Source organism: Rutidosis leptorrhynchoides, chromosome 1 (genome assembly GCF_046630445.1).
Source record: "Rutidosis leptorrhynchoides isolate AG116_Rl617_1_P2 chromosome 1, CSIRO_AGI_Rlap_v1, whole genome shotgun sequence".
Taxonomy (NCBI): domain Eukaryota; kingdom Viridiplantae; phylum Streptophyta; class Magnoliopsida; order Asterales; family Asteraceae; genus Rutidosis; species Rutidosis leptorrhynchoides.
The window spans coordinates 531,165,928-531,177,132 of record NC_092333.1 but is presented as its reverse complement, the minus strand read 5'-3'; the positions used below and the strand labels follow the sequence as shown (position 1 = coordinate 531,177,132).

General features: G+C 32.4%; 1 long non-coding RNA gene across 1 annotated transcript; it reads right to left on the bottom strand.

Moving 5' to 3' along the window:
* Positions 1-2,017: 2,017 nt before the first annotated feature.
* LOC139877484 (uncharacterized) lies at positions 2,018-3,070 on the bottom strand. The gene is made up of 4 exons (XR_011768628.1): positions 2,812-3,070; positions 2,695-2,728; positions 2,511-2,609; positions 2,018-2,267 (listed from the first exon to the last, which is right to left on the bottom strand). It is a non-coding gene; the product is annotated as an uncharacterized lncRNA (long non-coding RNA).
* Positions 3,071-11,205: the final 8,135 nt, after the last annotated feature.

Here is an 11,205-nt window from a genome sequence, read left to right as displayed (position 1 = left end):
AAACCCTACCCATTTACACGAATGACTTAAACGTTAGATATTACAAAGTTTTTCTTCTTCTTTTTTTGCGCATTATATAAAACAAAAAGTGTTGTGCGTCAATTGAACACGGTCTGAACCCGTTTTAACCCTTTACTCAATGATGCCAAATGGGGAGTTGGATCCCCAAGAGCCAATAATGATCATGTTTAGAATACGACATCCTTCAACAGAGGTGTAGGTGTTGCATGTTTCTTATTTCAAAACTCTTCATTTGCACATATGACATGCTATACAACCTATTCAATGAAATGTATATCACCTAAAAATTCATCGAATCGCAAACAGACTGTGTGTATAAGGAAATATAGCAAATCATGAACTTATCATTCCAAATATTGTGTAAATGTGTGTATTGCAAGAGCACTTATAAACCTGTTCAGTCATGTAGTAAGTCAATATACCTATCCATTCACAATTCAGTTGAGGTAAAATTCAACTCACACACAATTAGAAGTATTTAGTAGTAACTGGAGATAATCAAATATACCTCGATTGACAATTGATCTTTTCAATAATAGATACAATTGATCTTTTATTTTTAATATATTAGATACAATAATAGATTTGGCTCAGAATATGGGATTGTAATTCACTCACCATTTCTTGTTTTCAGGTAAAAAGTTTTGCATAGTGGTCTAATAGATAAAGCATAAAGTCTAACATTCGTTTGTTACGTACACTAATTTCACTGCAAGTAAGTAAATTTATTCTACTTCAAAGTTGTGTCACAATAATTTCACTTATTAAGTTAGTCTCATTCCATCATTGTTAGCACATTTATGTAGGTATAGTTGTTTCTTGTTTTTTTTACTCTCTTAATACTCATCATTTTTATGACCATAATTAGCAAACAAATCTGACTCATAAGTACATAGAAGCAAGAGTGACAGAAGAGCTGACCCATACTGTTTTAAAGGATGTAAATAGGACCCGATAGAGAATGTAGGTAGTAATCTTCACCCAAGTACAAAATACAAAGTCATTTTGAAATACGTTGTTTTGAATATAGTGTTTAGGGTTTTTGTTTGTTTACCAACCCAACACATTCTTGATAAAACAACTGTGACCTATAACAGTACTCCCCATTTTGAAGAAACAAGTCCAAGTATGACACAGATTAATTTAAAGCAAACAAACCTGACCCATTAGCAGATAGAAGCAACAATTATAGAAGAGCTGACCCAGACTGCTTGAAAGGATGTATATAAGACACGATAGATAATGGAGGTAGCAATCTTGACCCATATTCAAAATACAAACATTATTAAGTGAGACTGCTTGAAAGGATGTAAATAAGACCCAGATTGCATTTAAGGTTGTAAATAGGACCCGATAGAGAATGTAGGTAGTAATCTTCACCCAAGTCCAAAATACAAACAGTCATTTTAAAATACGTTGTTTAGAATATAGTGTTTAGGGTTTTTATTAGTTTACCAACCCAACACATTCTTGATAAATCAACTGTGACCCATAACAGTACTCCCCATTATGAAGAAGCAAGTCCAAGTATGACACAGATTAATTTAAAGCAAACAAACCTCACCCATTAGCAGATAGAAGCAACATTTACAGAAGAGCTGACCCAGACTGCTTGAAAGGATGTAAATAGGACCCGATAGATAATGGATGTAGCAATCTTGACCCATATTCAAAATACAAACATTATTAAGTGTGAATTTACAACTTCTAACTATGAGTTACATTAAATATCCAAAATAATCAAATTGCACATAAGAACCAACGCAATCTATACAGCAGAATATGCCTTATGGTGATATAATTACACATAGCTCATAAAATTAAAGGTTGAACAAAATGAATGCCAATTATCAAATCAAAACATGAATGATATAAAAGAACATATGCAGTTACTATCAATTACATATATAAATACTAACTCAATTGATAAAAAAAACAACAATTCCAAACAAAATATAATATAAAAATTAAAATACTGAAATATTGAATTGATCCTTAACTTCAAATATTTAACTAAATAAAACAGAAAAATAAAATTAGTAGGAATCATCTGAATTTGTAAAATACTTTCCATCAGTATCATAAAAAGGACCAATTGGAAAATATTTTTCAGTTTCTTCAGCTTCTTTAATGTAGCGATAGCCTAAAGTTTTTTCGTTTTCAATGATTAAATAAAGAGAAATTCTATTTGAACAGCAAAACAATTTTTATTTTATTCCATTCCATTGTTCTTCTTTCTGAAGGTGCTATATATTCATAATGTTCTTGTTAGTCAGAATAGAGAGAGGGATGACTTTCTCTACTTTTGAGAGTTTTGACTCTGGGTGGAGAAATGACTTGTCTTTATTCTCGGATAGGGGAAGGATTGTCTACATCTCACCTCCTCCATACACCACTTATGTGGTATTGAGTTTTATTGTTGTTGTTGTTGTTGTTCTTGTTAGTCAGAATCAATGAGTATAATTAACAAAAGCCAGGATTTTTGTTACCTTGTTTGTTATGGTGCTTAGGATTATTGTTACCTTGTTTGTTATGGTGCTTACGATCCGCTAAGATGATGATTATCTGATTTCATCGCCCAAATCGCTCTTTGAAATCAATATTATTGTGAGAATCGATCATATGAAACCTAAGTTCAAATTAAAATTGATCCATTAAAATTCAAAATCATACCTGATGGGAAAATCATCATACCTAATAGCATCATCTGCAGAATGACGAACAATATTAACCTAATTCTATTAAGTAATTTTCCTATTAAACAGAATAGGGTTTTGCATAATTACATACCTTTTGGTAATGGAAAACTCATCACATATCTTCTATTGATGAATATTAAACATCGGAAGATCCATCGCCAACGATTATTAGTCATCCAACATCGTGGCTCTTAATTGTTCTTTAATTTGTAGTTAGGGCACAAATTACATATGCTAATGCTGATGTCGATGACCCCTTTTTTCTTAATTTTCATCCGCTTGTTTTGAAGTAAAGGGGTATTTTAGCAATAAATGTTTTAACAATTGATTTATTAGCTAATATTTTTAGTGGATGATTAAGGACCGTTGGATGAAGTGGCATTATAATGTAATTTTCTAATCTAATGGTATTTAAGGAGATTTTGAAAACATTTATTAGCCAATCCAGACTCTCTTTTAATGTGTGTATATATATATATATATATATATATATATATATATATATATATATATATATATATATATATATATATATATATATAGGACCATATTGAAGAAAAAAATTGGTAATTAAATTCAAATATAGAAAGATATTGAAAATAATAAATAAAAAATGGTGAAGAAAAATAGTGACAACATGTTTGCTACAATAAATTCCCCCTTTTCAAAATGATTATATAGATAATTGAACTTTGTTTTTTCAAATAGCAATTAATTAATTAAATAGTATATATCAATAAAATATAATAATTAATATTTAAATATTTAAATGAAAACTCATAAAATTATGTGTTTTACAATTTCACACAAATGCTACGTTACTATATATTATAATTATGCTATTTCATGTTACAACCCCATTGGCCCAAAACCCCACTTTTCACTGTGGAGGGTTCCGACCCGGTATTGTAGCACTGTAGCACATTTTTTTTAATGTCTCCGTTATATTTTTCTCTCTTGCGACGAAGCGTGGTCCAAAAAACTAGTTATTATATATATATATATATATATATATATATATATATATATATATATATATAACTTTGGCTGAAAAACTTAATTTCTCATTTTGCAATTTTCTTAGAATCTTACAACAAAATTTTATAGGTTAGATATTTTGCCCCTTTTTTTTAAACTTTCTGTATGTCGCTCTCTCAACTTTTATTTAAAATTCAGTCCTCTCACACTTCCACTCAATTAGATTTTGCATTTTAAGTCCTACCACCTTTTTGTTTTATAATGTTTTTTCAAGTTTTTTGAAATCTTTCTTTTATAGTAACTTTTTTATATTTTCTTTACAAATTTTTTTATACTTTTTTCAAATATTACTATTAGTTAACAAAAGTATTCAAATTATGTTGATTTTGGTTAGTTTAATTATCGAAGATTAATTATGTGTGTTTGTTAAATTATGTGTGTTTGGTCTTTTGAAATGGATTATTGTTTTTTTTTATTATTTTAAGCGCATTAATATTAAAATATGTTAATTAGAAATATACAATTATGTACAGCAAAAATCTTCTCTTGCAGCACAACGCGTTGATCCATGTTGTTCCAATCACTTAAGGTCCGTATCAAATCATCCCACGTTTTTTTACACTTTTAATCCATAACTACCCTTTAATCAAGTTTCTACATATCGGGACAAATATAAAGATGAAGACTTATAGTCCCCTCTATTTTCTACAACTTGCATTTCAAAATATTGTTTGCCACCAAATAATACAAACCCTCTAAATTGACTTACATGCAATTGTTAAATTGTAATATATCTTTGTCAATCTTATCCTTGTTTGTTTCCTATCTTATTGTACCATTTGTGTTTGTTAGATTGTTATATTGTTGCTGTTAAGTGTTGATTGAATGTGAGATGGTGTTGTTAGTTTTTGGAACAGTGATGCAATAATTTCTTGACAAAGAGGGGTTTGAATGCTATTTTTCAAAGTTGGAGGGGGTTATATTTTTTTTTTTGTTATTTTGTATAAAGTCGGTTGCAGGTTAATATAGGGTTATATACCCATTTATTTTCTAGGGTTGGATATCACAATTAATATCAGATTCTCTTTTAAATATTTGCATCTAGTCGGTCATCTCAGTTTAGTTGAATATAATCTTGATATTTAATAATTGTTCCTATATTATTTTTCTGATTGCGTTAGTTCATATATAATCCGTTTAGTTTCATTATCATTCAAGTGATTTTGATTATTGTAATGATTTTGAATTTTGTTTTAGTTTACGGTGTTAAGGTTTTGTTGATCATTGAGTATTGTTTCTTAATCTGCTGATATCTTACATGGTATCAGAGCGATGATCCTCTATATTCATTTTTTTATTGTTGAAGATTGAAACCCTAATTTCTGGTTTCTGCGATTCGTAATTTGGTGGTGATCTTTACTATTTTTTATTCTTCTGTCTATTAATTTTGATTGAGGACTGTGGTTATTTTAGTAGTTGAAACCCCAACACTAATAAAATTAGGGTTACAATTCATCATCTAATTTGGAATTTTCTTCTTGAATCCTAATTGGTATTGTCTTCCGCTACTGCTTACTCTAGGCTCGCCGAGCGTGAAGTACTCTGTAATCCCTAATCTCTCTTGTGTTGGTAGAATGTTCCTACATTAGGGAGTTCTTTTGCTTAAAAAGATCAACTGCCCCCTGGTGTTATACTTGGTCTACATCCAAGGTCATCTTATCTTTAATTCTGATTTTTTTAATCCGTGTACTAAACTTTTATTGAAGATGAGAGGACCTCAAGTAAGACTTGGGTTGGATTTCTTTAAAATCCTTCCATGATGTTTCTCGGTCCAGAGGCACTCAAATGAGTAACCTCGACTCTGGGACCCCTTTATATCTTCATGCTAGTAATACTAGTATTACTCCTTTGGTGTCTCTTAAGTTAAAAGGCGCTGAAAATTATAGTATTTGGAGTAGATCTATCTTGTTGGCACTAAAGTTGGTTTCATAGATGATACTTGTATCAAAAGTGAAACTAATGATGTTCTTGGACTGCAGTTAGAAATATGCAATGTTATTATTTTATCTTGGATATTGAATTCTAATTTTAAGGAATTATTTTCCGATCAACTGTTTTCAAACTCTGCAAGATCAGTCTGGGAAGAACTGAAAGAAACATATGATAAAACAGATGGCTCAATAACTTTTAATATTCATCCAAAATTTAATACCTTAACTCAGAATGGATCCTCGGTATCTGATTATTATCACATGTTAAACTCTCATTGCAGGCAGTATGATGCTTTGTTGAAATTACATGTCTGTGTTTGTCATGCTAACAGAGACTTAAATCCCATAATGATAATAAGTGATGCAATTTTTAATAGGGCTGGATATTTCCTATCCTGCTATAAGAAGTAATATACTGTCTATGGAACCTTTACCATCTGCTAAAAGTGTTTTTGATACTATTTCTAGAAAAAAATGTCATAAAAATTCCCAACTACTAATGTGTCAAAAGGTCAAAACTATACTTTCTTGATTTCAAAGATTTTGATAACAAGAGGAGAATAGGAAATGGTCTTGTTAGGATTTAAGACCCAACCAAGACAAGTGATTTACATCGATCACTTACCCACGAACGATAAATGAATAATCTAAAAGCATAAATGATAAAATTAAAGCATAACGACACAAGGATTCAACTTGGTTATATCTTAAATCCAAACACATTGAAGGGTTTAGTCAACGGGCGCAAACTTTAGAAATTTTTAGTAATAATTTATGCACACGATTACAATGAGGTTATGGGTCTATTTATAGTGAAACATTAAACCTAGTTCCTTGTTGCACAAGTTAAGTTGACATTCAAGCCAAAGATATTCTAAAAGTAAATTACCACTTGTTAAACAAGTAACTTTGTCTACAAGTAAACAACTTTCCTAAAATTAGAAACTTGCTCCTCAAGTTAAACTGAACATCCAAGTAAAAATTATCTCCCAATCATTCTTGACTTTTTTTTCATTGTTTAATGTTTTCATATCTCAACAATCTCCTACTTGGAAACTTCAAACAAAACCATACCGATCAACTGTCTTGACTTCATTGAACCTACCCTATACTGCCAAGAAAGCTTCTCAAAACACACACATTCTAACCCATAAAACTGATCAAGTTGGGAGGTTTTGATAAATAGCACTTCAACTTCACTCGCCAAAATGTAATCAACTTCAATATCAATTATGTTGAACACTCAAGACAACTCCCGATTAGCTTTCCATGACTTTTTTTGATACTGCCGGATAAACTATTCGGGACACGATGCACTCTCCATCGGTTACCCGTATGTGGCAAGGAAGTCTTTCGACACCAAAAACAATGCTGAGTAATAATCTAATCTGCAGTTACTAGCTTGGGTGATCTCTCGATTCCTGCACCACCATTGAAGAGTGCACGAATTCAATCACAAGATTTAAACAAAAGACAAAACTGCTTCAACTCATCGGTCTAGACACGCCCAACCCTGTCACGCACATGTCAACGATCACCCTCATACAGAATTTCTGACTATCACTAATTTTCCTTCCCAGCAATCCGAATATCTAACAGACACCCTCGTAGACTCTTCATCAAGACTCCAGTGAGAACGCAATCACAACCTTAAAATCTACAACTTCAACTTTTCGCTTTCACATTGATACAATAACCTATCCTCATAGCGCTATGGATTTCACGAACACATCTTCTCATTCTCAAGCACGCTCTCGCTCGTTTGTTGAACAAATCATCACCCAAAACCTGAGCACCGGTCGAACGCATTCTTTCCGACACCCTTCAACAACTAATTTCTTCAAGTAAGAGAAGATCAAACCCGCCCGCATATTGCACATAAAATATCCGACCAAAACCTTTGGTCACCCCGTTTCAAACCCGCAAATGCCAAACTTCCCGGATAACTCCCACTGTCGATATCAATCTGGATGTACCCCGTCATTACCCAAATGACCAAACCTGATACAAAACATCCTCGTGAGCTCTTGTAACAAACCAACATCTCCGAAAAAATCTAACTGGTATCGCCAGAAGTTTTTGAGACAAAACCATCTCACACTCGCATCATCAAATCGAAAATTCATCATGAAAATTGTTGAAAATTGAAAATCGATATCTCAAAATCAAACAGTCAGAACATCGCCAAATTATACGAATTAACAATGAATTTTCTTTCACAGCTGCGCAATCAAACCTTTCATGATGGCCGCTACCTTCGAAAAATCATAACTCCAAATCTAACGGTCTGATCACTACCAAATTTTTACGTCATTTAGATCTATGTTCCAACCACCAACATTCTGAAAATCAAGGCGATCTAACGGTTAACGAACCCGCTATGAAGTTTCTCCACAACAGCTTCCAAACCTCTGAATTTGCTAGCTTAATCATTCTTTCGCTTGAGATCGCGAAGAACAAGAACTCATATCTGACACCACGATCTCCCGAAAAACTCTATCCTGCAATAAACTCTATCTAACCGACCTCTGACTCTATAACTATTCATTAAAGATCATCATTATACAATTTTTGCTCCCACCTGTATCATAAAAATGCCAGGAACATAGACTAATCCTTGTGTGATCAACTCTGAATATATAGACCATATCCACTAAGTTTATTGCTATCTATTAAGTCTCTTGATCTCAATATATGTTGCAAACCCTAGATATATCATTTCATAACCCTCATGATTACCGAATCATCATCCTATTGTAAACAAGCTTTCAGTTCGCCATCGTGCCCGTTCTTCGAAGCCTAAGCTCTGATACCATTTGTTAGAATTTAGGATCCAAGCAAGAAAAGTGATTTACAGCAATCACTAACCCGTAAATGACAAACGAATAATACAAAAGCATAGATGATAAAATTTAAAGCATAACGACACAAGGATTTAGTGTGGTTATATTCCAACTCCAAACATGGAGAAGGGTTTAGTCCACGGACGCAAACCGAAGAAATTTTCACTAAATATTTGTTCACACAATTAGAATGAGGCTTGGGGTCTATTTATAGTGAAACATTAAATTCAGTTCCTTGTTGCACAAGTTAAATTGGCCTTCTAGCCAAAGACATTCCAAAAATCAATTATCACTTGTTGAACAAATTAACTTTACCTTCAAGTCGACAAATTTCCTAAAAATCAGAAACTTTCTCCTCAAGTTAAAATTAACCTCCAAGTAAGACTTATCTTCTAAGCAATCTTGATTTTCTTTTCTTGTTTAAAGTCTTCATATCTCAACAGTCATAACCCTAATATGAAATGTACCAAATGCAATGGGTTGGCTCATACTATTGACATATGTTATGAAATTCTTGGTTATCCTCCTTGGTGGGTTTAAAGATCCACCCTCAATAATGGTCCTTCTACCAATACTGGGATGAATACAAGTAAAAATGTTATAAATAATGTTGTTTCTGAATCTGCTTCTAGCATTTATCCTTATTCTAGTGAATATATTGCTAAAATCATGAGCTTAATAAATGGTATTTCTGAAATTGAGAAAGTGCAATCTAATATAGCAGGTACTTTTAAGAACTACAATGTTCTTTTTAATGACAACTTTCATAAGTTTTTTAGAACAAACGTTTTAAAAAGAGTCATAAAATAAAATTTGGGTTAGATTATTGATTCTGGGGCAACCCAACATATGACTAGTTCTTCTAAAGATATGTTTGATGTTGTTGATGTAGCTAATATGAATATGACTATAAGTCACCCTAATGACACTATTGCTAAAATTCATCAAATTGTTAATCTAAAGTTATCTGAAAATCTTGTTTTATTTGATGGGTTAGCTATACCTGAGATTGTGTTAGTTTGATGTTTGTTAGTAAAGTGTCAAATGAAGCTGATTTGCATGTTGTATTCAATAATCTTCACTGTTTTATATTCAGGATTTGAGTCTTATGAAGACTGTAGGGACGAGTGTACAACTCTATGGTCTATATGTGTTTAATGATGGTAATAGTTTGTGTTTATCTCTGCTAATATTTGGCATGGTAGATTATAGCACCATGTCAGTCCTTGATGTTCTTAAGAATAGAATAAGTAGCAGTGACACAAAATGGTCATGAATCCTGTGATGGATGTCATAGGGCTAAGCAGACCAGAGAACATTTCCCTCTAAGTGATCATAAATCAATTGTTGTATGTGATATAATACATCTTGATTTATGCAGGCTATATAGGGTATCTATTAAAGAAGGTTATAAATATATTTTAGCAATTGTTGATGATTTTTTCAGGGTTGTCTGGATTTATTTGTCAAAAGGAAAAGATGAAGTGTTTGATCACTTTAGTTATTTTATTAATATGCTTAAACTCATTTTGGTAAAATTGTTAAGATTTTATGAAGTGATAATGGGACTGAGTTCATTAATTCTGAAATTAATGATTTGTGTCTTAATAAGGGGATCTTACAACAAACTTCCTGTGTGCATACTTCACAACAAAATGGTACTGTTGAAAGAAAGCATATGCATCTTTTAAATGTTGCTAGTACTTTATTTTTTCAGAGTGGTTTACCTCTTAAATTCTGGTCAGAATTTATTTTAATTACAACTTACTTAATTAGCAGGTTACCCTCATATGTGCTGAAAGGAAAGTCCCCCTTTAAATATATTTTTCGTTTTTAATCAACTGTAACACCCAAATATTTATGGTGCATAGAGTTAAAATGATGTACGTATAGTGGATGAAGCGTGGTGTAAATTTAAAAGCTCAGAATCTGCCCAGACGTGTGTGCGCGCCGCGCACCCTTAAGGGAGCACGCCGCGCACGTGGCCTGCGACAGATTTCTATCTTTTTCCAAATTAGATTTAAATGAAGGGCTTTTTGGTCTTTTCACATAGGGACGGATCTCAGGCCTTATCAGCAGGTTTGGATCCAATTTTGGATCACATTTCACATCCATAAACACTCTCAACTATCTAGAGAGAGAGGGAGAGTTCTAGAGAGAGAATTGGGGTTTTGGAGAAGAAGGAGTTGGATTCTCACCAAAGCTCGGGTTTTAAAGTTGTTCACCTCGTTGCTAGCTACGTTTTGGTTGTTGTGGTAAGTTCTAACTCTGAATTTCATTGTTTGATTAGATATTCAAAGTTAGGGTTTGAACTTGATTTGTAGAAAAACCCATTTAAACTCTTGAAGTGAGTTTATTGATGCTTGTAATCGGGTTTATTGTTGTTGTTGATGGGTTTTGGGTTGGTGAACAAATGGGCCATGATTAGGACTTGTAATTGGGTTTAATCACTAGGTTTAGTGATTATGGAAGTGTTAGAACTCATTATTGTGTATTTGAAAGACTAATTTTGAAATGAGTCAAAATTAGGGTTTTGGGTGATTTTGAGAATGATAAGTGTTCAACACTTATGATTGGGTTCATTTAGCATATTAAGACCATTTTTATTTGTGTTAGTGATTATTGGTTAGTTTGGGCGCGTTTGTGTTTGGAAGTGCAATTGGTCGAAATAGC